This window comes from Protopterus annectens, chromosome 13.part0 (assembly GCF_019279795.1).
Source record: "Protopterus annectens isolate FY-2018-M chromosome 13.part0, PAN1.0, whole genome shotgun sequence".
In the NCBI taxonomy this organism is placed as follows: Eukaryota; Metazoa; Chordata; order Ceratodontiformes; family Protopteridae; genus Protopterus; species Protopterus annectens.
Genome location: NC_056747.1, coordinates 1,162,291,273 through 1,162,318,635, shown reverse-complemented (window position 1 = coordinate 1,162,318,635; position 27,363 = coordinate 1,162,291,273). Strand labels below are relative to the sequence as shown.

Genomic DNA, 27,363 nt, shown 5'->3' with positions numbered 1-27,363 from the left:
GGGCAACAATAAATGAGATTAAATGGGCATATATTAAAATAGACATGATGTTGTGAGACCTATGAAAGGGCAACAATAAATGAGATTATTAGGGCATATATGAAAATCAACATGATGTTGTGAGACCTAAGAAAGGGCACCAATAAATGTGATTAATAGGGCATATATAAATATAGACATGGTGTTGTTAGACCTATAAAAGGGCACCAATAAATGATAAGACCTATGAAACGGCACCAATAAATGTGATTAATAGGGCATATATAAATATAGACATGGTGTTGTGAGACCTATAAAAAGGCACCAATAAATGATAATAATAGGGGATATATGAAAATAGACATGATGTTGTGAGACCTATGAAAGGGTAACAATAAATGTGATTAATAGGGCATATATGAAAATAGACATGATGTTGTGTGTGAGACCTATGAAAGGGCACCAATAAATGAGATTAATAGGGCATATATGAAAATAGACATGACGTGAGACCTATGAAAGGGCAACAATAAATTAGATTAAATGGGCATATATTAAAATAGACATGATGTTGTGAGACCTATGAAAGGGCAACGATAAATGAGATTATTAGGGCATATATGAAAATCAACATGATGTTGTGAGACCTATGAAAGGGCAGCAATAAATGTGATTAATAGGGCATATATAAAAATAGACATGGTGTTGTTAGACCTATAAAAAGGCACCAATAAATGATAATAAGACCTATGAAACGGCACCAATAAATGTGATTAATAGGGCATATATAAATTTAGACATGGTGTTGTGAGACCTATAAAAGGGCACCAATAAATGATAATAATAGGGGATATATGAAAATAGACATGATGTTGTGAGACCTATGAAAGGGTAACAATAAATGTGATTAATAGGGCATATATGAAAATAGACATGAAGTTGTGTGTGAGACCTATGAAAGGGCACCAATAAATGAGATTAATAGGGCATATATGAAAATAGACATCACGTGAGACCTATGAAAGGGCACCGATAAATGAGATTAATAGGGGATATATGAAAATAGACATGATTTTGTGAGACCTATGAAAAGGCACCAATAAATAAGATTAATAGGGGATATATGAAAATAGACATGATGTTGTGAGACCTATGAAAGGACCCCGATAAATGAGATTAAAAGGGGTTATATGAAACTAGGCATGATGTTATGAGATCTATAAAAGGGCAACAATAAATGAGATTATTAGGGCATATATGAAAATAGACATGACGTGAGACCTATGAAATGGCACCAATAAATGTTATTAATAGCGGATTTATGAAAATAGTCATGATGTTGTGAGACCTATGAAAGAGCACCAATATATGAGATTAATAGGGCATATATGAAAATAGGCACGATGTTGTGAGACTTATGAAAGGGCAACAATAAATGAGATTAATAGAGGATATGTGAAAATAGACATGATGTTGTGAGACCTATGAATAGGCAACAATAAATGAGATTAATAGGGGATATTTAAAAATAGACATGATGTTGTGAGACCTCTGAAAGGGCAGCAATAAAATGAGATTGATAGGGGATATATGAAAATAGACATCATGTTTTGAGACCTATGAAATGGCACTAATAAATGTGATTAATAGGGGATTTATGAAAATAGTCATGATGTTGTGAAACCTATGAAAGGGCAGCAATGAATGAGATTAATAGGGCATATATGAAAGTAGGACATGTTGTTGTGAGACCTGTGAAAGGGCAGCAATGAATGAGATTATTAGGACATATATGAAAATAGACATGTTTTGAGACCTATAAAAGGGCAACAATAAATGAGATTAACAGGGCATATATGAAAATATACATGATGTTGTCAGACATATGAAAGGGCAACAATAAAAGTGATTAATAGGGCATATATGAAAATAGACATGATGTTGTGTATGAAAGGGCAACAATAAATGAGATTAATAGGGCATATATGAAAATAGACATGATGTTGTGAGACCTATGAAAGAGCACCAATAAATGAGATTAATAGGGCATATATGAAAATAGACATGATGTTGTGAGACTTATCAAAGGGCAACAATAAATGAGATTAATAGGGGATATATGAAAATATACATGATGTTGTCAGACATATGAAAGGGCAACAATAAAAGTGATTAATAGGGCATATATGAAAATAAACATGATGTTGTGAGACCTATGAAAGGGTAACAATAAATGTCATTAATAGGGTATATATGAAAATAGTCATGATGTGAGACCTATAAAAGGGCAACAATAAATGAGATTAATAGGGCATATTTTAAAATAGACATGATGTTGTGAGACCTGTGAAAGAGCAACAATAAGTGTGATTAATAGGGAATATATGAAAATAGTCATGATGTGAGACCTGTGAAAGGGCAACAAGAAATGAGATTAATAGGGCAGTTATGAAAATCGACATGATGTTGTGAGACCTATGAAAGGGCACCAATAAATGAGATTAACAGGGCATATATGAAAATAGACATGACGTGAGACATATGAAAGGGCAAGAATAAATGAGATTAAAAGGGGATACATGAAAATAGATATGATGTTGTGAGACCTTTGAAAGGCCAACAGTGAATGAAATTAATATGGCATATATGAAAATAGACATGATGTTGTGAGACATCTGAAAGGGCACCAATAAATGAGATTAATAGGGGATATATGAAAATAGACATCATGTTGTGAAACCTATGAAAGGGCAACAATAAATGAGATTATTAGGGCATATGTGAAAATAGACATGATGTTGTGAGACCCATGAAAGTGCAACAATGAATGAGATTAATATGGGATATATGAAAATAGACATGATGCTGTGAGACCTATGAAAGGACAACAATGAATAAGATTAATAGGGCATATATGAAAATAGACATGATGTTGTGAGATCTATGAAAGGGCACGAATAAATGAGATTAATTGGGCGTATTTGACAATAGACATGATGTTGTCAGACCTATGAAAGGACACCAATAAATCAGATTAATAGGGCATATATGAAAGTAGATATGATGTTGTGAGACCTATGAAAGGGCACCAATAAATGAGATTAATAGGGGATATTTGAAAATAGACATGATGTTGTGAGACCTATGAAAGGCCAGCAATAAATAAGATTAATAGGGCATATTTGAAAATAGACATGATGTTGTGAGACCTATGAAAGTGCACCAATAAATGAGATTAATAGGGGATATATGAAAATAGACATGATGTTGTGAGACCTGTGAAAAAGCAATAATAAATGTGATTAATAGGGCATATATGAAAATTGACATGATGGGAGGCCACGGTGGTGCAGTGGTTAGCATTTCACCTCACAGCAAGAGGTTCTCTGGTTCAATTCTCAGCTGGGGTACCTTCTGTGTGGAGTCTGCATGTCCTCCCTGTGGTCTCATGGGTTTCTTCCGGGTGGTCCGGTTTCCTCCCACATCCCAAAGACATGCTGCAGGTGGATTGGACACTCTAAATTGGCCCTAGGTGTGAGTGTGTGTGTGCCTTCTGTGGAAGGTTGGGCACCGAGCTGGCAACTTGACACTAAAACTCCACTGCCAATCATGAGCGTACAGATGATCCTCTGTGGCGACCCCTAACCGGGAAAAGCCGAAAGAAGAAGATATGAAAATAGACATGATTCTGCGATACCTATATAATCGCACCAATAAATGAGTTTAGTATGGCATATATGAAAATAGACATGATGTTGTGAGACCTATGAAAGGGCAACAATAAATGAGATTAATAGGGCATATATGAAAATAGTCACGATGCTGTAAGACCTATAAGAGGGCCAAAAAATCAAACACTACCCAAAAGCCACAGGACCCGTCTGCCTACAAGGAAGTAACAACTGCTGTGAATAATCCAAACACTTTGTTTATTGTTGTCAAAGCAGACAAAGGAATTAAAACGTTGATAGAAGCCAAAAAACAATATCTTGAGCGCTTTCGCTTGGTCAGTACCGAGCTTCTTCTGACATAACAGTTTACTGCTTCGTTTGCAGTCATTAAATAAGTCAGTCAAGTCATTTGATCATATGACCCTACTGCCCCCACCCTCATTTAAAATTTTATCATGCGCAGTGCAACTATTTGAAATAGACATAATCATTAGTAAGCAATTAAAACATAAAATAACTGGTATATGTAAAAAATAATTAATGAGTGTACTCTTTTAAATCCAAATGGCACCTTTATGTCTATAAGTAATATCATTGAAGCCTGCCATGTTGGCATTTCACTCACATAGTCAAGGTGTACCAAAGTAAAACATTCCATATAAAATCATTCTTAATGGAGCTAAAAAGCGTCTAGCTTAGGTTGATCAAATTAAAAACACCAATATATGACCGTTAACACTATTATAGCCTAGCCATCCTGAGTTTCAAAACACTTCTGATGTTAATATTTTCATTCAACCCAGGAGCCCTTCCTGAGTTTAACTTGAGCTGCCAGAATAGTTCACGATATTCGAGCCTGGCTTCCCAATTCCCACCTCTCAAGTCCGTTGTCACCTGCTCCAACACCATGAACTTTAAGTCCATGTGTTTACAGACCTCAGAGTGTTTGAAAAAAGCATTGTTCTCCTTACCCTTAGAGACATCGTACAGATGCTCATACACTCGTCTACTCAATTGTCGTTCTGTTTTGCCCACATAAAAACTAAAACAGCTTACACAGATCCCTAAATAGACCACACCTTTTGTTCCACAATTAAAATAATCCGTGGATTTCACTTTAAATTGTCTAGAAGGTATAAATAGCGTGTCTTGATTGATCCTAAACCCACATTGTTTACAAGCTCCACATTTCTAAGTACCAACTTTTTTCTTAGCCATTCCTGATTTGGACCCTACTTTCTTTTCAAAGAGTTCCTTCAAATTCATGTCCCTTTTCCTCACAAAGTGGGGACAAACCGGGACATAATTTTTGACTTCATCATGAAAAGTCAAAATAGGCCAATAATTTGAGATGATCTGTTAGACCTTGTGAGAGTTAGTGGGAAAAGTGTGTATAAAATTATTCTTGGGGTCAACTTGTTCTGACCTCATTTCCTGGTCTATGGTAGATAGACCAGTTCCTAGCAAAGGGAAATACTTAAATTCCCTATTTGCTAAAACTTCTTGCGCCATATTGTCAATCAAGGTCCTAGGGTAACCTTTTTCTTCGAACAATGACGTGATAATGCCCACTTCTTCCAAAAAACTCACAAGAGTGCTAGACATTCTCGAAGCCCTAATGATCTGTCCCTTGACGATCCCCTTTTTCTGGTAGAAGGGGTGCCCACTTTCAAAGTGCAAATAGGAGTTCGAGAATGTGTTGTTCCGGTAGAGCCTTGATTGGAAACAGTGGTTGTTATAGTCTTTAAGTAAAGTCACGTCCAAGTAATTAAGTTTATCATGGTCAATGTTATGGGTAAATCTCAAGAATTGCCTACTATTGTTAATGTGTATCAAAAATTCTTCTAGGTCTTCCACTGCACCCTTCCACAAAAGGCAAATGTCATCAAGGTATCTCGTGTAATGCCCTATAAACTTGGACCATTGACTTTCAAAGACATATTTCTGCTCCCAATAGTGCAACACACAGTTTGCGTAGAGTGAAGTACAAGGGGCACCCATCACTACTCCCTTCTTTTGGCAAAAGAACTCTCCATTAAAATAAATGAAGTTGTTCTCCAAAATTATCTCCATAAAATTTAGAATTAAATTAATGATGTTATTACTGAGGCCTGATTTAGAAGTTAGTACCTCACTAAACCATTCCAATCCTATCAGATGAGGAATACTTGGGAAAAGTTCTACAATATCAGTAGTGACCATTAAAAGGTCCACTTCAAATTTCTGTTGGTCAATTCCTTTGAGGAAATCCCAGGAATCCTTATTAATACAAGTTAAGAACTTTTTCACAGTGTAGTCTACATATTTCGCAAGCGGTTCGGTAATACTTCCAGCCCCAGATACTATTGGCCTAAATTTAATTGCGTCTAAGCCTTTGTTGGTCTTGGGAATGCCAAAGATTACTGGAATCTTTGGCTTTTCCATGTGTAGGTAGTTATATAGGCATTCATTTATGGTGCCGTGTAATAGGTGGTCATATAAATAGTAAGCTATTTTTGCATGTGCAATGTTGATCTCATTTAGTGATAATAGCTCATATTGATCTGAATCCTGTAACATCCTATATAAATAAGTGTCATAGTCCACTGTGTATATTAAAACTACACCTCCCCCTTGTCCGGTTTCATCACTCTGCATTTCTCTTGCTTCAAAAGATCTATCAGTTTCATTTCATTGTGACTGATGTTAACAGGGTGACTGTTAATGTTAAACCGTTCAGCTTTCCTGATATCCCTTTCTACTAATTCCTCAAAGACTCTAAGCGAGGGGTGTATAGGGGGATTGAATGTGCTCAATCTAGACAATCCTGTACTAACAGTAATTTGGCCTTTAAAAAATAAAGCTAAATTCAATTGTGTAATAAATAGTTTCAAATCAATTAATGTGTTGGCAATGTTAGAGTGACGGGAAGGGACAAAATGAAACCCCCTTGAAAACAAATCAAACTATTCGTCAGTCAATGTTAACTCTGTGAAGTTGAAAATGGTGAAGTTGCCTTTTCTGAAGATGAGCTGCTTGTCCCCTATATGTGATGTTCTCATCACGGGAGATATTGTCTCCAAGAACATCAAATCAGGGGGTGGTTCCACCCCCTTTGTTGATGCTTCCCCCTTCCCCCTGTCGTCATGGGGTAATGAAAATCCTGGAAAGACTGCTTCCTTTCCTTTTCGGCTAGTCTTTCACTCCTTCTAGGAGCCTCAGTTTCAGGTCTTACATGGTTATTGTTGTTATTGTTGTACCCATTCTCCCTGTCCACAAAAACATTGTCAGCCTTATTGATCCATCCACCACCCCTGGGGGTTGGGTATGCTCTCCCCTCTCTATATTCAAGTAAATCTCTCTCAAGTGTTTTAATCTTTCGGTTAAGCACTTTTACACAAAACTGATCCACTTCAAAAAATGCGTTGTCATAGTTTTTCTTAACACTAGTGAAATCATTGTCATTCGTTAAGTTTTGATTCAAGGCATTTAATTATTTCAATAAAATATCCGCTTTAGTTTCATAGTCAGTAATCATTAGTTTAAGCATTTCAATTCCCGCTTTGTCAAAGACCTGACATAATTGGTCATAAAAAACAGTCCCTGGTTGTGCACTGTTAGGGAACTTAAAAATGTGAAGCCCCTTGGGTACTCGATTAACCTGTACACATTCCTTGAGATAATCAATCTCAAGCTGGTTGCTTTTAAGAGCATATAACTTATCTCTAAATCTGTTAAAATTGTCCTTGATACTTTTAGAGCAAACATTAACAGTACCTTGATTAAAATGAAACTGTTTAGCAGTCCAAGCATTAAAGTTAAACTCGTTGTGATTATCATCAATTCGAGTTCTCTGTATCGTACCAGATTTTATATGAGATAAAGATGACTGGCCTACGCTCTGTAAAAAGTTAAAGGAGGATTCCTCGTCCACGCTGTTGACAGTGTTCGGTGCCTCACTTGTGACACGCTTCCTCTGGCGCTCCGGTAGTTGTAGCTGATTGCCAGGCAAAGCTGCACTCAGTTCCGTGTTCCTTTCACGTATATTACTATAAGAGGGCACCAATAAATGAGATTAATAAGGCATATAAGAAAATAGACATGATGTTGTGAGAGCTATGAAAGGCAACAATAAATGAGATTAATAGGGCATATATGAAAATAGACATGACGGTATGAGACCTATGAAAGGGCACCAATAAAATGAGATTAATAGGAGTTATTTGAAAATAGACATGACGTTGTGAGACCTATGAAAGGGCAACAATAAATGAGATTAATACTGGATATATGAAAATAGACATGACGGTGTGAGACCTATGAAAGGGCATCAATAAAATGAGATTAATAGGGGATATTTGAAAATAGACATGATGTTGTGAGACCTATGAAAGGGCACCAATAAATGTGATTAATAGGGCATATGTGAAAATACACATGATGTTGTGAGACCTATGAAAGAGCACCAATAAATGAGAATAATAAAGGATATATTAAAATAGACATGATGTTGTGAGACCTATGAAAGGGCAACAATAAATAAACTTAGTAGGGGATATATGAAAATAGACATAATGTTGTGAGACCTATGAAAGGGCAACAATAAATGAGATTTATTGGGAAAATATGAAACTAGACATGATGTTGTAAGACCTATCAAAGGGCACCAATAAATGAGATTAATAGGGCATATATGACAATAGACATGATGTTGTGAGACCTGTGAAAGGGCAACAATAAATGAGATTAATAGGGCATATATGAAAATAGACATGATGTTGTGAGACCTATGAAAAAGCAATAATAAATGTGATTAATAGGGCATATATGAAAATTGACATGATGGGCGGACACGGTGGTGCAGTTGTTAGCATTGTCGCCTCACAGCAAGAGATTCTCCGGTTCAATTCTCAGCTGGGGTGCCTTCTTTGTGGAATCTGCATGACCTCCCTGTGGTCGCGTGGGTTTCTTCCGGGTGCTCCGGTTTCCTCCCACATCCCAAAGACATGCTGCAGGTGGATTGGACACTCTGAATTGGCCCTAGGTGTGTGTGTGTGTGCCTTCTTTGGAAGGTTGGGCGCAGAGCTGGCAACTTGACACTGTAAAACTCCACTGCCAATCATGAGCGGACAGGTGATCCGCTGTGGCGACCCGTAACCAGGAAAAGCTGAAAGAAGAAGAAGAAGATATGAAAATCGACAAGATGCTGTGAGACCTATGAAAGGGCAACAATAACTGAGATTAATAGGGCATATATGGAAACAGACATGATGTTGTGACACCTATGAAAAGGCACCAATAAATGAGACTAATAGGGCATATATGAAAATAGGCATGATGTTGTGACACCTATGAAAGTGCACCAATAAATGAGACTAATACGGCATATATGAAAATAGACATGATGTTGTGAGACCTATGAAATCGCACCAATAAATGAGATTAGTAGGGCATATATGAAAATAGACATGATGTTGTGAGACCTATGAAAGGGCAACAATAAATTAAATTAATAGGGCATACATGAAAATAGTCACGATGCTGTAAGACCTATAAGAGGGCACCAATAAATGAGATTAATAGGGCATATAAGAAAATAGACACGATGTTGTGAGAGCTATGAACGGCAACAATAAATGAGATTAATAGGGCATATGTGAAAATACACATGATGTTGTGAGACCTATGAAAGGGCACCAATAAATGAGAATAATAAAAGATATATTAAAATAGACATGATGTTGTGAGACCTATGAAAGGGCAAGAATAAATAAATTTAGTAGGGGATATATGAAAATAGACATAATGTTGTGAGACCTATGAAAGGGCAACAATAAATGTGATTCATAGGGCATATATGAAAATAAACATGATGTTTGTGAGACCTATAAAACAGCACCAATAAATGAGATTAATAGGGCATTTACGAAAATAAACATGATGTTTGTGGGACCAATGAAAGGGCACCAATAAATGAGATTAATTGGGGATATATGAAACTAGACATGATGTTGTGAGACCTATCAAAGGGCACCAATAAATGAGATTAATAGGGCATGTATGACAACAGACATGATGTTGTGAGACCTATGAAAGGGCAACAGTAAATGAGATTAGTAGGGCATATATGAAAATAGACATCATGATGTGAGACCTATGAAAGGGCAAAAATAAATGAGATTAATAGCGGATATATGAATCTAGACATGATGTTGTGAGACCTATGAAAGGGCAACAATAAATGAGATTAATAGCGTATATATGAAAATAGACATGATGTTGTGAGACCTATGAAAGGGTACCAAAAAATGAGATTAATAGGGGATATTTGAAAAGAGACATGATGTTCTGAGACCTATGAAAGGGCAACAATAAATGAGATTAATAGGGCATAGAAGAAAATAGACACGATGCTGTAAGACCTATAAGAGGGCACCAATAAATGAGATTAATAGGGCATATATGAAAATAGACATGATGGTGTGAGACCTATGAAAGGGCACTAATAAAATGCGATTAATAGGGGATATTTGAAAATAGACATGATGTTGTGAGACCTATGAAAGGGCAACAATAAATGAGATTAATAGGGCATGTATGAAAATAGACATGATGTTGTGAGACATATGAAAGGGCAACAATAAATGTGATTCATAGGGCATATATGAAAATAGACATGATGTTTGTGAGACCTATGAAACGGCACCAACAAATGAAATTAATAGGGCGTATATGAAAATGGACATGATGTTTGTGGGACCAATGAAAGGGCACCAATAAATGAGATTAATAGGGGATGTATGAAACTAGACATGATATTGTGAGACCTATGAAAGGGCAACAATAAATGAGATTAATAGAGCATATATGAAAATAGGACATGATGTTGTGAGACCCATGAAAGGGCAACAATAAATGAGATTATTAAGGCATATATGAAAATAGACATGATGTTCTGAGACTTATGAAAGGGCAACAATAAATGAGATTAATAGGGCATATATGAAAATAAACATGATGGTGTGAGACCTATGAAAGGGCACCAATAAAATGAGATTGATAGGGGATATTTGAAAATAGACATGATGTTGTGAGACCTATGAAAGAGCAACAATAAATTAGATTATTAGTGGATATATGAAAATAGACATGACAGTGTGAGACCTATGAAAGGTCACCAATAACATGAGATTAATAGGGGATATTGGAAAATAGACATGATGTTGTGAGACCTATGAAAGGGCAACAATAAATGAGATTAATAGGGCATATATGAAAATAGACATGATGTTGTGAGACCTATGAAAGGGCAACATTAAATGAGATTAATAGGGCATATATGAAAATAGACATGATGTTGTGAGACCTATGAAAGGGCAACATTAAATGAGATTAATAGGGCATATATGAAAATAGACATGATGTTGTGAGACCTATGAAAGGGCAACAATAAATGAGATTAATAGAGCATATATGAAAATAGACATGATGATGTGAGACCTTTGAAAGGGCAACAATAAATGAGATTAATAGCTGATATATGAAAATAGACATGATGTTGTGAGACCTATGAAAGGGCACCAATAAATGAGATTAATAGGGCATATGTGAAAATAGACATGATGTTGTGAGACCTATGAAAGGGCAACAATAAATAAACTTAATAGGGCATATATGAAAATAGACATGATGTTGTGAGACCTATGAAAAGGCAACAATAAATGAGATTAATGGGGCATATGTGAAAATAGACATGATGTTGTGAGACCTATGAAAAGGGCACCAATAAATGAGAATAATAAAGGATATATTAAAATAGACATGATGTTGTGAGACCTATGAAAAGGCAACAATAAATGAGATTAATAGGGCATATGTGAAAATAGACATGATGTTGTGAGACCTATGAAAGGGCAACAATAAATGAGATTAATAGAGCATATATGAAAATAGACATGATGATGTGAGACCTTTGAAAGGGCAACAATAAATGAGATTAATAGCTGATATATGAAAATAGACATGATGTTGTGAGACCTATGAAAGGGCACCAATAAATGAGATTACTAGGGGATATTTGAAAATAAACTTGATGTTGTGAGACCTATGAAAGGGCAACAATAAATGAGATTAATAGGGGATATATGAAAATAGACATGATGTTGTGAGACCTATGAAAGGGCAACAGTAAATGAGATTAACTCATTACATCCGAGTGATGCCTCCAGGTGCATCTGCAGTTACCTCCTTCTGACTTCTCTAGGCATCAAATATTGCTTGTTCATATTTGCATTAGTAATTCCAAAACCATGCTACCTACAAGGTATCAGAAGATTTTATCTTCAAGAATACTTTATGGCAAACACAATTGTAATGAAATTTGACCTCTTTCACTGAATATTTGTTAGAACTGTAAGGTGATGACTTCATTTTTTAAACGCAGAAGCAACACCAACTGGGACTTAAAGGTACACAGTCAAAGGAGTTGTACAGGAGGGAAGGAGCGAATATATGACAATAGACATGACGGTGTGAGACCTTTGAAAGGGCACCAATAAATGAGATTAATTGGGGATATATGAAACTAGACATGATGTTGTGAGACCTATGAAAGGGCAACAATAAATGAGATTAATAGGGCATATATGAAAATAGACATGATGTTGTGAGACCTATGAAAGGGCAACAATAAATGAGATTAATAGAACATATATGAAAATAGACATGATGATGTGAGACCTATGAAAGGGCAACAATAAGTTAGATTAATATGCCATATATGAAAATAGACATGATGTTTTGAGACCTATGAAAGGGCAACAATAAATAAACTTAATAGGGCATATATGAAAATAGACATGATGTTGTGAGACCTATGAAAGGGCACCAATAAAAGAGATTAATAGCAGATATATGAAAATAGACATGATGTGAGACCCATGAAAGGGCAACAATAAATGAGATTAATAGGGGATATTTGAAAATAGACATGATGTTGTGGGACCTATGGAAAGGCAACAATAAATGAGATTAATAGGGCATATATGAAAATAGACATGACGGTGTGAGACCTATGAAAGGGCAGCAATAAAATGAGATTAATAGGGGATATTTGAAAATAGACATGATGTTGTGAGACCTATGAAAAGGCAACAATAAATAAGATTTATAGTGGATATATGAAAATAGATATGACGGTGTGAGACCTATGAAAGGACACCAATAAATTAGATTAATGGGGCATATGTGAAAATAGACATGATGTTGTGAGACCTATGAAAGGGCACCAATAAATGAGAATAATAAAGGATATATTAAAATAGACATGATGTTGTGAGAACTATGAAAGGGCAACAATAAATGAGATTAATAGGGCATTTATGAAAATAGACATGATGTTGTGAGAACTACGATAGGGCAACAATAAATGAGATTAATAGGGCATATATGAAAATAGACATGATGTTGTGAGACCTGTGAAAGGACAATAATAAATAAACTTAGTAGGGGATATATGGAAATAGACATAATGTTGTGAGACCTATAAAAGGGCAATAATAAATGAGATTATTAGGGCATATATGAAAATAGACATGATGTTGTGAGACCTATGAATGGGCAACAATAAAGAAGATTAATAGGGCATATATGAAAATAGACATGATGTTGGGAGACCTATGAAAGGGCAGCAATAAAAGAGATTAATAGGGGATATATGAAAATAGACATGATGTTGTGAGACCTATGAAAGGGCAACAATAAATGAGATTAATAGGGGATATATGAAAATAGACATGATGTTGTGAGAACTGTGAAAGGGCACCAATAAATGAGATTAACTCATTACATCCGAGTGATGCCTCCAGGTGCATCTGCAGTTACCTCCTACTGACTTCTCTAGGCATCAAATATTGCTTGTTCATATTTGCATTAGTAATTCCAAAACCATGCTACCTACAAGGTATCAGAAGATTTTATCTTCAAGAATACTTTATGGCAAACACAATTGTAGTGAAATTTGACCTCTTTTACTGAATATTTGTTAGAACTGTAAGGTGATGACTTCATTTTTTAAACGCAGAAGCAACACCAACTGGGACTTAAAGGTACACAGTCAAAGGAGTTGTACAGGAGGGAATGAGCGGATATATGAAAATAGACATGACGGTGTGAGACCTTTGAAAGGGCACCAATAAATGAGATTAATAAGAGATATATGAATCTAGACATGATGTTGTGAGACCTATGAAAGGGCAACAATAAATGAGATTAATAGCGCATATATGAAAATAGACATGATGTTATGAGACCTATAAAAGGGCAACAAAAATGAGATTAGTAGGGCATATATGAAAATAGACAAGATGATGTGAGACCTATGAAAGGGCATCAATAAATGAGATTAATAGGGGATGTATGAAAATAGACATGGTGTTGTGACCCATGAAAGGGCAACAATAAATTAGATTATTAGGACATATATGAAAATAGACATGATGTTCTGAAACCTATGAAAGGGCAACAATGAATGAGATTAATAGGGCATATATGAAAATAGACACGATGCTGTAAGACCTATAAGAGGGCACCAATAAATGAGTTTAATAGGGCATATAAGAAAATAGACATGACGTTGTGAGACCTATGAAAGGGCACCAATAAAATGAGATTAATAGGGGATATTTGAAAATAGACATGATGTTGTGAGACCTATGAAAGAGCAACAATAAATTAGATTATTAGTGGATATATGAAAATAGACATGACAGTGTGAGACCTGTGAAAGGTCACCAATAAAATGAGATTAATAGGGGATATTTGAAAATAGATATGATGTTGTGAGACCTATGAAAGGGCAGCAATAAATGAGATTAATAGGGCATATGTGAAAATAGACATGATGTTGTGAGACCCATGAAAGGCAACAATAAATGAGATTAATAGGGCATATATGAAAATAGACATGATGTTTGTGAGACCTATGAAAGGGCACCAATAAATTAGATTAATAGGGCATATATGAAAATAGACATGATGTTGTGAGACCTATGAAAGGGCAACAATAAATGAGATTAATAGGGCATATATGAAAATAGACATGATGATGTGAGACCTATGAAAGGGCAACAATGAGATTATTAGGGCATATATGAAAATAGACATGATGTTCTGAGTCCTATGAAAGGGCAACAATAAATGAGATTAATAGGGCATATATGAAAATAGACACGATGTTGTAAGACCTATAAGAGGGCACCAATAAATGAGATTAATAGGGCATATAAGAAAATAGACATTGTGAGATCTATGAAAGGCCACAATAAATGAGATTAATAGGGCATATATGAAAATAGACATGACGGGGTGAGACCTATGAAAGGGCACCAATAAAATGAGATTAATAGGGGATATTTGAAAATAGACATGATGTTGTGAGACCTATGAAAGAGCAACAATAAATTAGATTATTAGTGGATATATGAAAATAGACATGATGTTGTGAGACCTATGAAAGGGCACCAATAAATGAGATTAATAGGGCATATGTGAAAATAGACATGATGTTGTGAGACCTATGAAAGGGCAACAATAAGTTAGATTAATATGCCATATATGAAAATAGACATGATGTTTTTAGACCTATGAATAAATAAACTTAATAGGGCATATATGAAAATAGACATGATGTTGTGAGACCTATGAAAGGGCACCAATAAATGAGATTAATAGCGGATATATGAAAATAGACATGATGTGAGACCCATATTAGGGCATATATGAAAATAGACATGATGTTGTGAGACCTATGAAAAGGCAACAATAAATGAGATTAATAGGGCATATATGAAAATAGACATGACGGTGTGAGACCTATGAAAGGGCAAAGAGGAATCTTGACCAATGGATGGGGGATCGCAGATATACCCCAAGGATTACTTCAGTGTCACTGCTTGACAGAGGCACAGCAAAATAATAGGCATAGTTTTATTCAAACTAAAGGGGTGGCGAAAGCCAAATAACTATGGGCTAGGCTTATAAATGCCCTTGGGCAGATAGCCTAGTATGAACCTATGAACCTATGAATAAAATGACATTAATAGGGGATATTTGAAAATAGACCTGATGTTGTGAGACCTATGAAAGGGCAACAATAAATAAGATTTATAGTGGATATATGAAAATAGACATGACGGTGTGAGACTTATGAAAGGGCACCAATAAAATGAGATTAATAAGGGATATTTGAAAATAGACATGATGTTCTGACACCTATGAAAGGGCACCAATAAATGAGATTAATAGGGCATTTATGAAAATAGACATGATGTTGTGAGACCTACGATAGGGCAACAATAAATGAGATTAATAGGGCATGTATGAAAATAGACATGATGTTGTGAGACCTATGTAAGGGCACCAATAAATGAGATTAACTCATTACATCCGCGTGATGCCTCTAGGTGTATCTGCAGTTACCTCCTACTGACTTCTCTAGGTATCAAATATTGCTTGTTCATATTTGCATTAGTAATTCCAAAACCATGCTACCTACAAGGTATCAGAAGATTTTATCTTCAAGAATACATTATGGCAAACACAACTGTAATGAAATTTGACCTCTTTCAATGAATATTTGTTAGAACTGTAAGGTGATAATGACTTCATTTTTTAAACGCAGAAGCAACACCCACTGGGACTTAAAGGTACACAGTCAAAGGAGTTGTACAGGAGGGAATGAGCGGATATATGAAAATAGACATGACGGTGTGAGACCTTTGAAAGGGCACCAATAAATGAGATTATTAGGGCATATATGAATCTAGACATGATGTTGTGAGACTTATGAAAGGGCAACAATAAATGAGATTAATAGCGCATATATGAAAATAGACATGATGTTGTGTGACCTATGAAAGGGCACCAATAAATGAGAATAACAGGGGATATTTGAAAATAGACATGATGTTATGAGACCTATAAAAGGGCAACAAAAATGAGATTAGTAGGGCATATATGAAAATAGACATGATGATGTAAGACCTGTGAAAGGGCAACAATAAGTGAGATTAATAGGGGATATATGAAAATAGACATGATGTTGTGAGACCTATTAAGGGGCACCAATAAATGAGATTAACTGATTACGTCCGAGTGACGCCTCCAGGTGCATCTGCAGTTACCTCCTACTGACTCCTCTAGGCGTCAAATATTGCTTGTTCATATTTGCATTAGTAATTCCAAAACCATGCTACCTACAAGGTATCAGAATATTTTATCTTGAAGAATACATTATGGCAAACACAATTGTAGTGAAATTTGTCCTCTTTCAATGAATATTTGTTAGAACTGTAAAGTGATAACTTCATTTTTTAAACGCTGAAGCGACACCCACTGGGAGTTAAAGGTACACAGTCAAAAGAGTTGTACCGGAGGGAATGAGTTAGTAGGGGATATTTGAAAATAGACATGATGTTGTGAGACCTATGAAAGGGCAACATTAAATGAGATTAATAGGGGATATATGAAAATAGACATGATGTTGTGAGACATGTGAAAGGGCAGCAATAAATGAAATTAATAGGGCATATATGAAAATAGATATGATGTTTGTGAGACCTGTGAAAGCGCAATAGTGAATGAGATTAATAGGGGCTATATGAAAATAGACATGATGCTATGAGACCTTTGAAAAGGCACCAATAGATGAGATTACTAGGGCATATGTGAAAATAGACATGATGTTGTGAGACCTATGAAAGGACCCCAATAAATGAGATTAATAGGGAATATATGAAATTAGACATGATGTTGTGAGACCTATGAAAGGACACCAATAAATGAGAACAATAGGGGATATATTAAAATAGACATGATGTTGTGATACCTATGACAGGGCAACAATAAATGAGATTAATAGGGCATATAGGAGATTAGACATGATTTTGTGAGACCTATGAAAGGGCAACAATAAATATGATTAGTAGGGCATATATAAAAATCGACATAGGTTCATAGGTGTATACTAGGCTAATGGCCCTGGAGCCTTTACAAGCCTAGCCGAAAAAAATTGCCCAGGCACTGTGTCACCCGATGTTGTTTCACAGTGCCCCTATCCAGTAGGGCAGCTGGAGTGATCCCTGGGGTGAACTTTCTGTTACCCATCCACTCTTGAGGGCCAGCGAGGTGCTGTGCTTTGACATGAATGAGAAGCTTATTCCAGAGTATGGGCAGTCTTTGGGAGATGAACCTATCCCTCCAGCATGTTCTGTTATTTGTGGTAATGAGGTTGTGATCTCTGGAGCATGTGGCGCAGGAGGCTTGGGATTTCTTTAGGTGCAGCATTTCAGGTAGGGCTGGGTCGGACATGGCTTTGTAAGTCAGGCAGAGATCACCTCTAAGTAGAAGATAAGAGACTGAGAACAGCTGAAGTTTCTTGAATCTGTCCATGTAGGACTAGGATCCTTTTTGTGAGGTACTTTTTTGTCCTCTCCAGTTGTTGTAGGTGTCTGGTCAGGTACATGCTAAATGGGGCATTATATTCAATGATTGGTCTAATGAGGGATGAGTAGAGAGGGATGATGACCTCTTTCTTCCTGGATGCAAAACCTTTGGTCATAGGATGTGCCATGTAGAAGGACTTTCTGACCGTAGTGACAGTGTGGTGGTCGAAGATGAGGTGGCTGTCTATCTGGGTGCCCAGAGCTCTTATGGGCCCCTTCAGTGTTCAATGAGCTGCCATCAATGTGGTAATTTGTATGAAGTGAGTTTTTTTTCCAAAGAGGATGATAACACATTTTTTGGGGTTAAGCTTCAGGCCATGGTTCTGACACCAGTCATTGGTCTCAGAGAGGCCTTTTTGTAGGATGTCTGCATCATTTGAGGAGTTGATAATGACTCCTAGCTTGCAGTCATCAGCAAACTTGGTCGGCCAGAGTACTTCTGTGTTGGCCTGGACTTCTGGGAAGTAGATGCCAAACAGGAGAGGACCCAGGACCGAGCCCTGTGAGACGCCACTCGTGACTGGTTGACAGTCTGACTTGGAATCCAGAACTTTCACTCTGTGGGTCCTGTCTGTGAGCCAATTTGCAACACAACTAGTGATGTAAGGATTGATGCCTAGTTTGATGAGGTTATCCATGATACCCGAGTGGGGAATGGCCAGGTCGAGGTAGGCTGTATGCACTGCCTTACCCTCATCCACAGCCTTGGAGACTGCCTTCAAGAGGTCAACCAGGTTCAGCAGGCAGGATCTCCCCTTGGCAAAGCCAAACTGTGTGGGTCAAGAGTTTGGAGATTTCCTATATCTTTGTTAAGCAGGTCCATGATGATGCACTCCATATCTTTGCATACCAGACTCAGGCTAATGGGGCGATAGTTACCAGGGTCTGTATTTGCTCCCCCTTTATGGAGCTGGATGACTGTAGCAGTGCGCCATTCATTCGGGACATAGCCTGAGGTAAGGCTGTGATTGAACAGGGCACACAGATGTGGTGCCATTTCATTTTGTAGCTCATGTAGGACACAGCCATGGATGTTATCAGGTCCCATGGGTGCTGTATTCTTGGCTTTGGACAATGCAGCTTTTGCCTGTGCCACAGAAATGATGGGTACCAGGCTTTCTTCTGGTATTGTGATAGAGCCCTTGGGGGGAGGGGTAAAGTTGGCACTGAATCTGTCAGCCAGTATGTTGGCTATATCTGTTGGCTCAGTGTAGGAGGTGCCATTGTGCATTAACTCTGAGCAAATCTGGGTATTGCCTTGGAGGTTTTTGGTATAGCTACAGAAGGCTTTGTAGTTGGTTTTGGTGTCAGCCACAATTCTGCCTTCGTAGCTGGCTTTAGAGGATTTGATAAGGATCTCAACTTTTTGTTGAGACTGATAAGGGATGTTTTCCAGTCTTGTGACTTCATTATTTTCTACAACAGTTTCTTCCTTTTGTTGTAGAGTTTATTGATGGCTAGGAACCACCAGATTGGCTTCCTTTTTTTGGAGGATATTGTCTTAGTTCTATTTGGTATGGCAAGGTCCATGCATTTGTGTACGTGCTCATACAGTGCATTAGTGTATGATTCAGCTGTCATGCAGCTATTTTCCATTAGCATGGGTGCCAAGAAGTTGGCCACCTCTGTTTTTAGCAGCTCAAAGTTGGTTTTAGAGAAGTTTTTCAGGGTGGTCACCTTAGCAGGGGGTGTAGGTGAGATGGAAATTTCCATGGTGATCAGTTTGTGGTTGGATTTAACCAGGGGGGAATTGACTATAAGTGTGGAGCAACAGTCTCCCATGTTGCTGATAATCAGGTCAAAGATGTTGCTTCCTCTAGCGTGGGTCACAATGAGCTGGTCCAGGGCATTGGAATTGATAAATTCCAGAAAGTGTTGGGCCTGTACATTGGTACTTCAATAGTTTTCCCAGTTGATGGAAGGGTAGTTGAAGTCATATAGTATGAGCACATTGAGTTGGTTCCAGGGTGCTTAGGAACTTGGAGTGAGAGTCTTGGGACATGTTTGGGGTTCTGTAGCAGGCTATGACTTGTATTGCCATCTTACCCAGTGTTAGTTGCATCTGAAGTATCTCGGATGCATTATTCTGGGCTACCAGTCTAGAGGTGTGCGTATCCTTTAAGAATATGGAGACACCACCACCTTTGGAGCTTCCAGACATATTCTGGGGTGACATGATGTTGTGAGACCTATAAAAGGGCACCAATAAATGAGATTAATAGGGCATATATGGAAATAGACATGATGTTGTGAGACCTATGAAAGGGCACCAATAAATGGGATTAATAGGGCATATATGAAAATAGACATGATGTTTTGAGACCTATAAAAGGGCACCAATAAATATGATTAAAAGGGCATATATGAAAATAGACATGATGTTGTGAGACCTATGAAAGGGCACCAGTAAATGAGATTAATAGGGCATATATGAAAATAGACATGATGTTGTGAGACCTATGAAAGGGCAACAATAAATGAGGTTAATAGGGGATATATTAAAATAGACATGATGTTCTAAGACCTATGAAAGGGCAACAATAAATAAGATTAATAGGGCATATATAGAAATAGACATGATGTTGTGAGACCTATGAAAGGGCAACAATAAATGAGATTATTGGGGCATATATGAAAATAGACATGATGTTGTGAGACCTATGAAAAGGCAACAATAAATGAGAATAACACGGGATATATGAAAATAGACGTGATGTTGTGAGACCTATGAAAGGGCAACAATAGATGAGATTAATAGAGCATATATGGAAATAGACATGATGTTGTGAGACCTGTGACAGGGCACCAATAAATGAGGTTAATAGGGGATATATGAAAATAGTCATGTTGTTGTGAGACCTATGAAAGGGCATCAATAAATGAGATTAGTAGGGCATATATGAAAACAGACATGATGTTTTAAGACCTATGAAAGGGCACCAATAAATGAGATTAATAAGGCATATATGAAAATAGACATGATGTTGTGAGACTTATAAAAGGGCAGCAATAAATTAGATGAGTAGGGCATATATGAAAATAGACATCATGATGTGAGACCTATGAAAGAACACCAATAAATGAGATTAATAGGGCATATATGAAAATAGACATGATTTTCTGAGACCTATGAAAAGGCACCAATAAATGAGATTAATAGAGTATATATGAAAGTAGACGTGATGTTGTGAGACCTATGAAAAGGCAACAATAAATGTGATTAATAGGGCGTATATGAAAAGAGACATAGGTTCATAGGTGTATACTAGGCTAATGGCCCTGGAGCCTTTACAAGCCTAGCCGAAAAAAATTGCCCAGGCACTGTGTCACCCTATGTTAGTTCATAGTGCCCTTATCCAGTAGGGCAACTGGAGTGATCCCTGGGGTGAACTTTGTTACCCATCCACTCTTGAAGAGGGCCAGCGAGGTGCTGTGCTTTGACATGAATGAAGCTTATTCCAGAGTATGGGCATTCTTTGGGAGATGAACCTATCCCGCCAGCATGTTCTGTTAATTGTGGTAATGAGGTTGTGATCTCTGGAGCATGTTGGGCAGGAGGCTTGGGATTTCTTTAGGTGCAGCATTTCAAGTAGGGCTGAGTCGGACATGGCTTTGTAAGTCAAGCAGATATCACCTCTAAGTAGAAGATAAGAGACTGAGAACAGCTGAAGTTTCTTGAGTCTGTCCATGTAGGACGAGGATCCTTTTTGTGAGGTACTTTTGTGATATGTCCAGCTGTTGTAGGTGTCTGGTCAGGTACATGCCAAATGGGGCATTATATTCAATGATTGGTCTAATGAGGGATGATTAGAGAGGGAAGATGACCTCTTTCTTCCTGGATGCGAAACCTTTGGTCATAAGATGTGTCATGTAGAAGGACTTTCTGACCGTAGTGGCAATGTGGTGGTCGAAGTTGAGGTGGCTGTCGATCTGGGAGCCGAGATCTCTTATGGCCCCTTCAGTGGGCTCCCATCAGTGTGGTAATTCGTGTGAAGTGAGTTTTTTCCAAAGGGGATGATAACACATTTTTTGACGTTAAGCTTCAGGCCGTGGTTCTGACACCAGTCATTGGTCTCAGAGAGGCCTTTTTGTAGGATGTCTGCATCACTTGAGGAGTTAATAATGACTAATAGCTTGCAGTCATCAACAAACTTGGTCAGCCAGAGTCCTTCTGTGTTGGCCTGGACTTCTGGGAAGTATATGTCAAACAGGAGAGGGCCCAGGACCGAGCCCTGTGAGAATCCACTCATGACTGGTTGACACTCTGACTTGGAATCCACAACATTCACTCTGTGGGTCCTGTCTGTGAGCCAGTTTGCAACACAACTAGTGATGTAAGGATTGATGCCTAGCATGATGAGGTTATGAGTGATACCTGAGTGGGGAATGGCCAGGTCGATGTAGGATGTACGCACTGCCTTACCCTCATCCACAGCCTTGGAGACTGCCTTGAAGAGGTCAACCAGGTTCAGCAGGCAAGATCTCCCCTTGGCAAAGCCAAACTGTGTGAGGTCAAGAGTTTGGAGATTGCCTTTATCTTTGTTAAGCAGGTCCATGATGATGCACTCCATATCTTTGCATACCAGATTCATCAGGCTAATGGGCCGATAGTTACCAGGGTCTGTATTTGCTCCCCCTTTATGAAGCGGGATGACTGTAGCAGTGCGCCATTCATTAGGGACATAGCCTGAGGTAAGGCTGTGATTGAACAGGGCACACAGATGTGGTGCCAATTTATTTTATAGCTCATATAGGACACAGCCAGGGATATTATCAGGTCCCATGGGTGCTGTATTCTTGGCTTTGGGTAGTGCAGCTTTTACCTGTGCCACAGAAATGGTGGTTGCCAGGCTTTCTTCTGGTATTGTGATAGAGCCCTTGGGGGGAGGGGTAAAGTTGGCACTGAATCTGTCAGCCAGTATGTTGGCTATATCTGTTGGCTCAGTGTAGGAGGTGCCATTGTGCAATAACTCTGAGCAAATCTGGGTATTGCCTTGGAGGTTTTTGGTATAGCTACAGAAGGCTTTGTAGTTGGTTTTGGTGTCAGCCACAATTCTGCCTTCGTAGCTGGCTTTAGAGGATTTGATAAGGATCTCAACTTTTTGTTGAGACTGATAAGGGATGTTTTCCAGTCTTGTGACTTCATTATTTTCTACAACAGTTTCTTCCTTTTGTTGTAGAGTTTATTGATGGCTAGGAACCACCAGATTGGCTTCCTTTTTTTGGAGGATATTGTCTTAGTTCTATTTGGTATGGCAAGGTCCATGCATTTGTGTACGTGCTCATACAGTGCATTGGTGTATGAGTTAGCTGTCATGCAGCTATTTTCCATTAGCATGGGTGCCAAGAAGTTGGCCACCTCTGTTTTTTAGCAGCCCATAGTTGGCTTTAGAGAAGTTTTTCAGAGTGGTCACCTTAGCAGGGGGTGTAGGTGAGATGGAAATTTCCATGGTGATCAGTTTGTGGTTGGATTTAACCAGGGGGAATTGACTATAAGTGTGGAGCAACAGTCTCCCATGTTGGTGATAATCAGGTCAAGGATGTTGCTTACCCTAGTGGGGGTCAGAATGAGCTGGTCCAGGGCATTGGAATTGATAAATTCCAGAAAGCGTTGGGCCTGTACATTGGTACTTCAATAGTTTTCCCAGTTGATGGAAGGATAGTTGAAGTCATCCAGTATGAGCATACTGAGTTGGTTCCAGGGTGCTTAGAACTTGGAGTGAGAGTCTAGGGACATGTTTGTGGTTCTTTAGCAGGCTATGGCTTGTATTGCCATCTTACCCAGTGTTAGTTGCATCTGAAGTATCTTGGATGCATTATTCTGGGCTACCAGTCTAGAGGTGTGCATACCCTTTAAGAATATGGAGACACCACCACCTTTGGAGCTTCCAGACGTATTCTGGGGTGACCTGATGTTGTGAGACCTATGAAAGGGCAACAATGAATGAGATTAATAGGGCATATATGAAAATAGACAAGATGTTTTGAGACCTATGAAAGGGCAACAATAAATGAGATTAATAGGGCATATATGAAAATAGACATGATGTTGTGAGACCTATGAAAGGGCAACAATAAATGAGATTAATAGGGCATATATGAAAATAGACATGATGTTGTGAGACCTATGAAAGGGCAACAATAAATGAGATTAATAGGGCATATATGAAAATAGAAATGATGTTGTGAGACCTATGAAAGGGCAATAATAAATGAGTTTAATAGGGGATATATGAAAATAGACATGATTTTGTGAAACCTATGGAAGGGCAACAATAAATGTGATTAATAGGGCATATATGCAGATAGACATGATTTTGTGAGACCTATGAAAGGGCAAGAATAAATGAGATTAATAGGGGATATATGAAAATAAACATGATGTTGTGAGACCTATGAAAGGGCAACAATAAATGAGATTAATAGGGCATATATGAAAATAGACATGATGTTGTGAGACCTATGAAAGAGCAACAATAAATGAGATTAATAGGGCATATATGAAAATAGACATGATGTTGTGAGACCTATGAAAGGGCAACAATAAATGAGATTAATAGGGCATATATGAAAATAGAAATGATGTTGTGAGACCTATGAAAGGGCAATAATAAATTAGTTTAATAGGGGATATATGAAAATAGATATGATTTTGTGAAACTTATGGAAGGGCAACAATAAATGTGATTAATAGGGCATATATGCAGATAGACATGATTTTGTGAGACCTATGAAAGGGCAAGAATAAATGAGATTAATAGGGGATATATGAAAATAAACATGATGTTGTGAGACCTATGAAAGGGCAAGAATAAATGAGATTAATAGGGGATATATGAAAATAAACATGATGTTGTGAGACCTATGAAAGGGCAACAATAAATGAGATTAATAGGGCATATATGAAAATAGACATGATGATGTGAGATCTATGAAAGGGCAACAATAAATGAGATTAAAAGGATATATATGAAAGCAGACATGATGTTTTGAGACCTATGAAAGGGCACCAATAAATGAGATTAAAAGGACATATATCAAAATAGACATGATATTGTGAGACCTATGAAAGGCAACAATAAATTAAATTAATAGGGAATATATGAAAATAGACATGACTGTATGAGACCTATGAAAGGGCACCTATAAAATGAGATTAATAGGGGATATTTGAAAATAGACATGATGTTGTGAGACCTATGAAAGGGCACCAATAAATGAAATTAATAGGGCTTATATGAAAATAGACATGATGTTGTGAGACCTATGAAAGGGCACCAATAAATGAGATTAAAAGGACATATATGAAAGCAGACATGATGTTTTGAGACCTATGAAAGGGCACCAATAAATGAGATTAATAGGACATATATGAAAATAGACATAATGTTGTGAGACCTATGAAAGGACAACAATAAGTGAGATTAATAGGGCATGAATGAAAATAGACATGATGTTGTGAGACCTATGAAAGGGCACCAATAAATTAGATTAATAGGACATGAATGAAAATAGACATGATGTTGTGAGACCTATGAAAGGGCACCAATAAATTAGATTAATATGGCATGTATGAAAACAGCTGATGTTGTGTGCCCTATGAAAGGCAAAAATAAATGAGATTAATAGGGCATATATGAAAACAGCCATGATGTTGTGAGACCTATGAAAGGGCAACAATAAATGAGATTAATAGGGCATATATGAAAATAGACATGATGTTGTGAGACCTATGAAAGGGCACCAATAAATGAAATGAATAGGGCATATATGAAAATAGACATGATGTTGTGAGACCTATGAAAGGGCACCAATAAATGAGATTAATAGGGCATATATGAAAATAGACATGATGTTGTGAGACCTATAAAAGGCACCAATAAATGAGATTAATAGGGGATATATGAAAATGGACATGATGTTGTGAGACCTATGAAAGGTCAATAATAAGTTAGATTAATATGGGATATATGAAAGTAGACATGATGTTGTGAGACCTATGAAAGGACTACAATAAATGAGGTTAATAGGGGATGTATGAAAATAGACAGGATGGTGTGAGACATATAAAAGAGCAACAATAAATTATATTAATAGTGCATATATGAAAATAAACATGATGTTGTGAGACCTATGAAAGGGCACCAATAAATTAGATTAATAGGGGATATATTAAAATAGACATGATGTTGCGAGACCTATGAAAGGGCAACAGTAAATTGTGGTGGGAGGGTGGGCTAATGGTTAAGGTGTTTGCCTTACAAACACAAGGTGCAGGGTTTGAGACTCACAAGGGATAATTGGCTAGGCTTAAAATGGCTCGCAATGGATGTTAGTTTAGTGCTAATCTATGAACCTATGAGATTATTAGGGCATATATGAAAATAGACATGATGTTGTGAGACCTATGAAAGGGCAACAATAAATGAGAATAACACGGTATATATGAAAATAGACATGATGTTGTGAGACCTATGAAAGGGCAACAATAAATTAGATTAGTAGGGCATATATGAAAATAGACATGATGTTGTGAGACCTATGAAATGGCAACAATAAATGAGATTAATAGGGCATATATGAAAATAGACATGATGTTGTGAGACCTATGAAAGAGCAACAATAAATGAGATTAATAGGGCATATATGAAAATAGACATGATGTTGTGAGACCTATGAAAGAGCAACAATAAATGAGATTAATAGGGCATATATGAAAATAGAAATGATGTTGTGAGACCTATGAAAGGGAATAATAAATTAGTTTAATAGGGATATATGAAAATAGATATGATTTTGTGAAATTTATGGAAGGGCAACAATAAATGTGATTAATAGGGCATATATGCAGATAGACATGATTTTGTGAGACCTATGAAAGGGCAAGAATAAATGAGATTAATAGGGGATATATGAAAATAAACATGATGTTGTGAGACCTATGAAAGGGCAAGAATAAATGAGATTAATAGGGGATATATGAAAATAAACATGATGTTGTGAGACCTATGAAAGGGCAACAATAAATGAGATTAATAGGGCATATATGAAAATAGACATGATGATGTGAGACCTATGAAAGGGCAACAATAAATGTGATTAATAGGGCATATATGAAAATAGACATGATGTTGTGAGACCTATGAAAGGGCACCAATAAATGAGATTAATAGGACATATATGAAAATAGACATAATGTTGTGAGACCTATGAAAGGACAACAATAAGTGAGA

The 27,363-nt window shown here is 37.2% G+C and overlaps 1 protein-coding gene across 6 annotated transcripts in view; it reads left to right on the top strand.

The window, feature by feature from the left end:
• Nucleotides 1–27,363, top strand: part of HDAC5 (histone deacetylase 5) — a 2,571,411-nt gene that overhangs the window by 1,785,684 nt on the left and 758,364 nt on the right. The window lies entirely within an intron of this gene.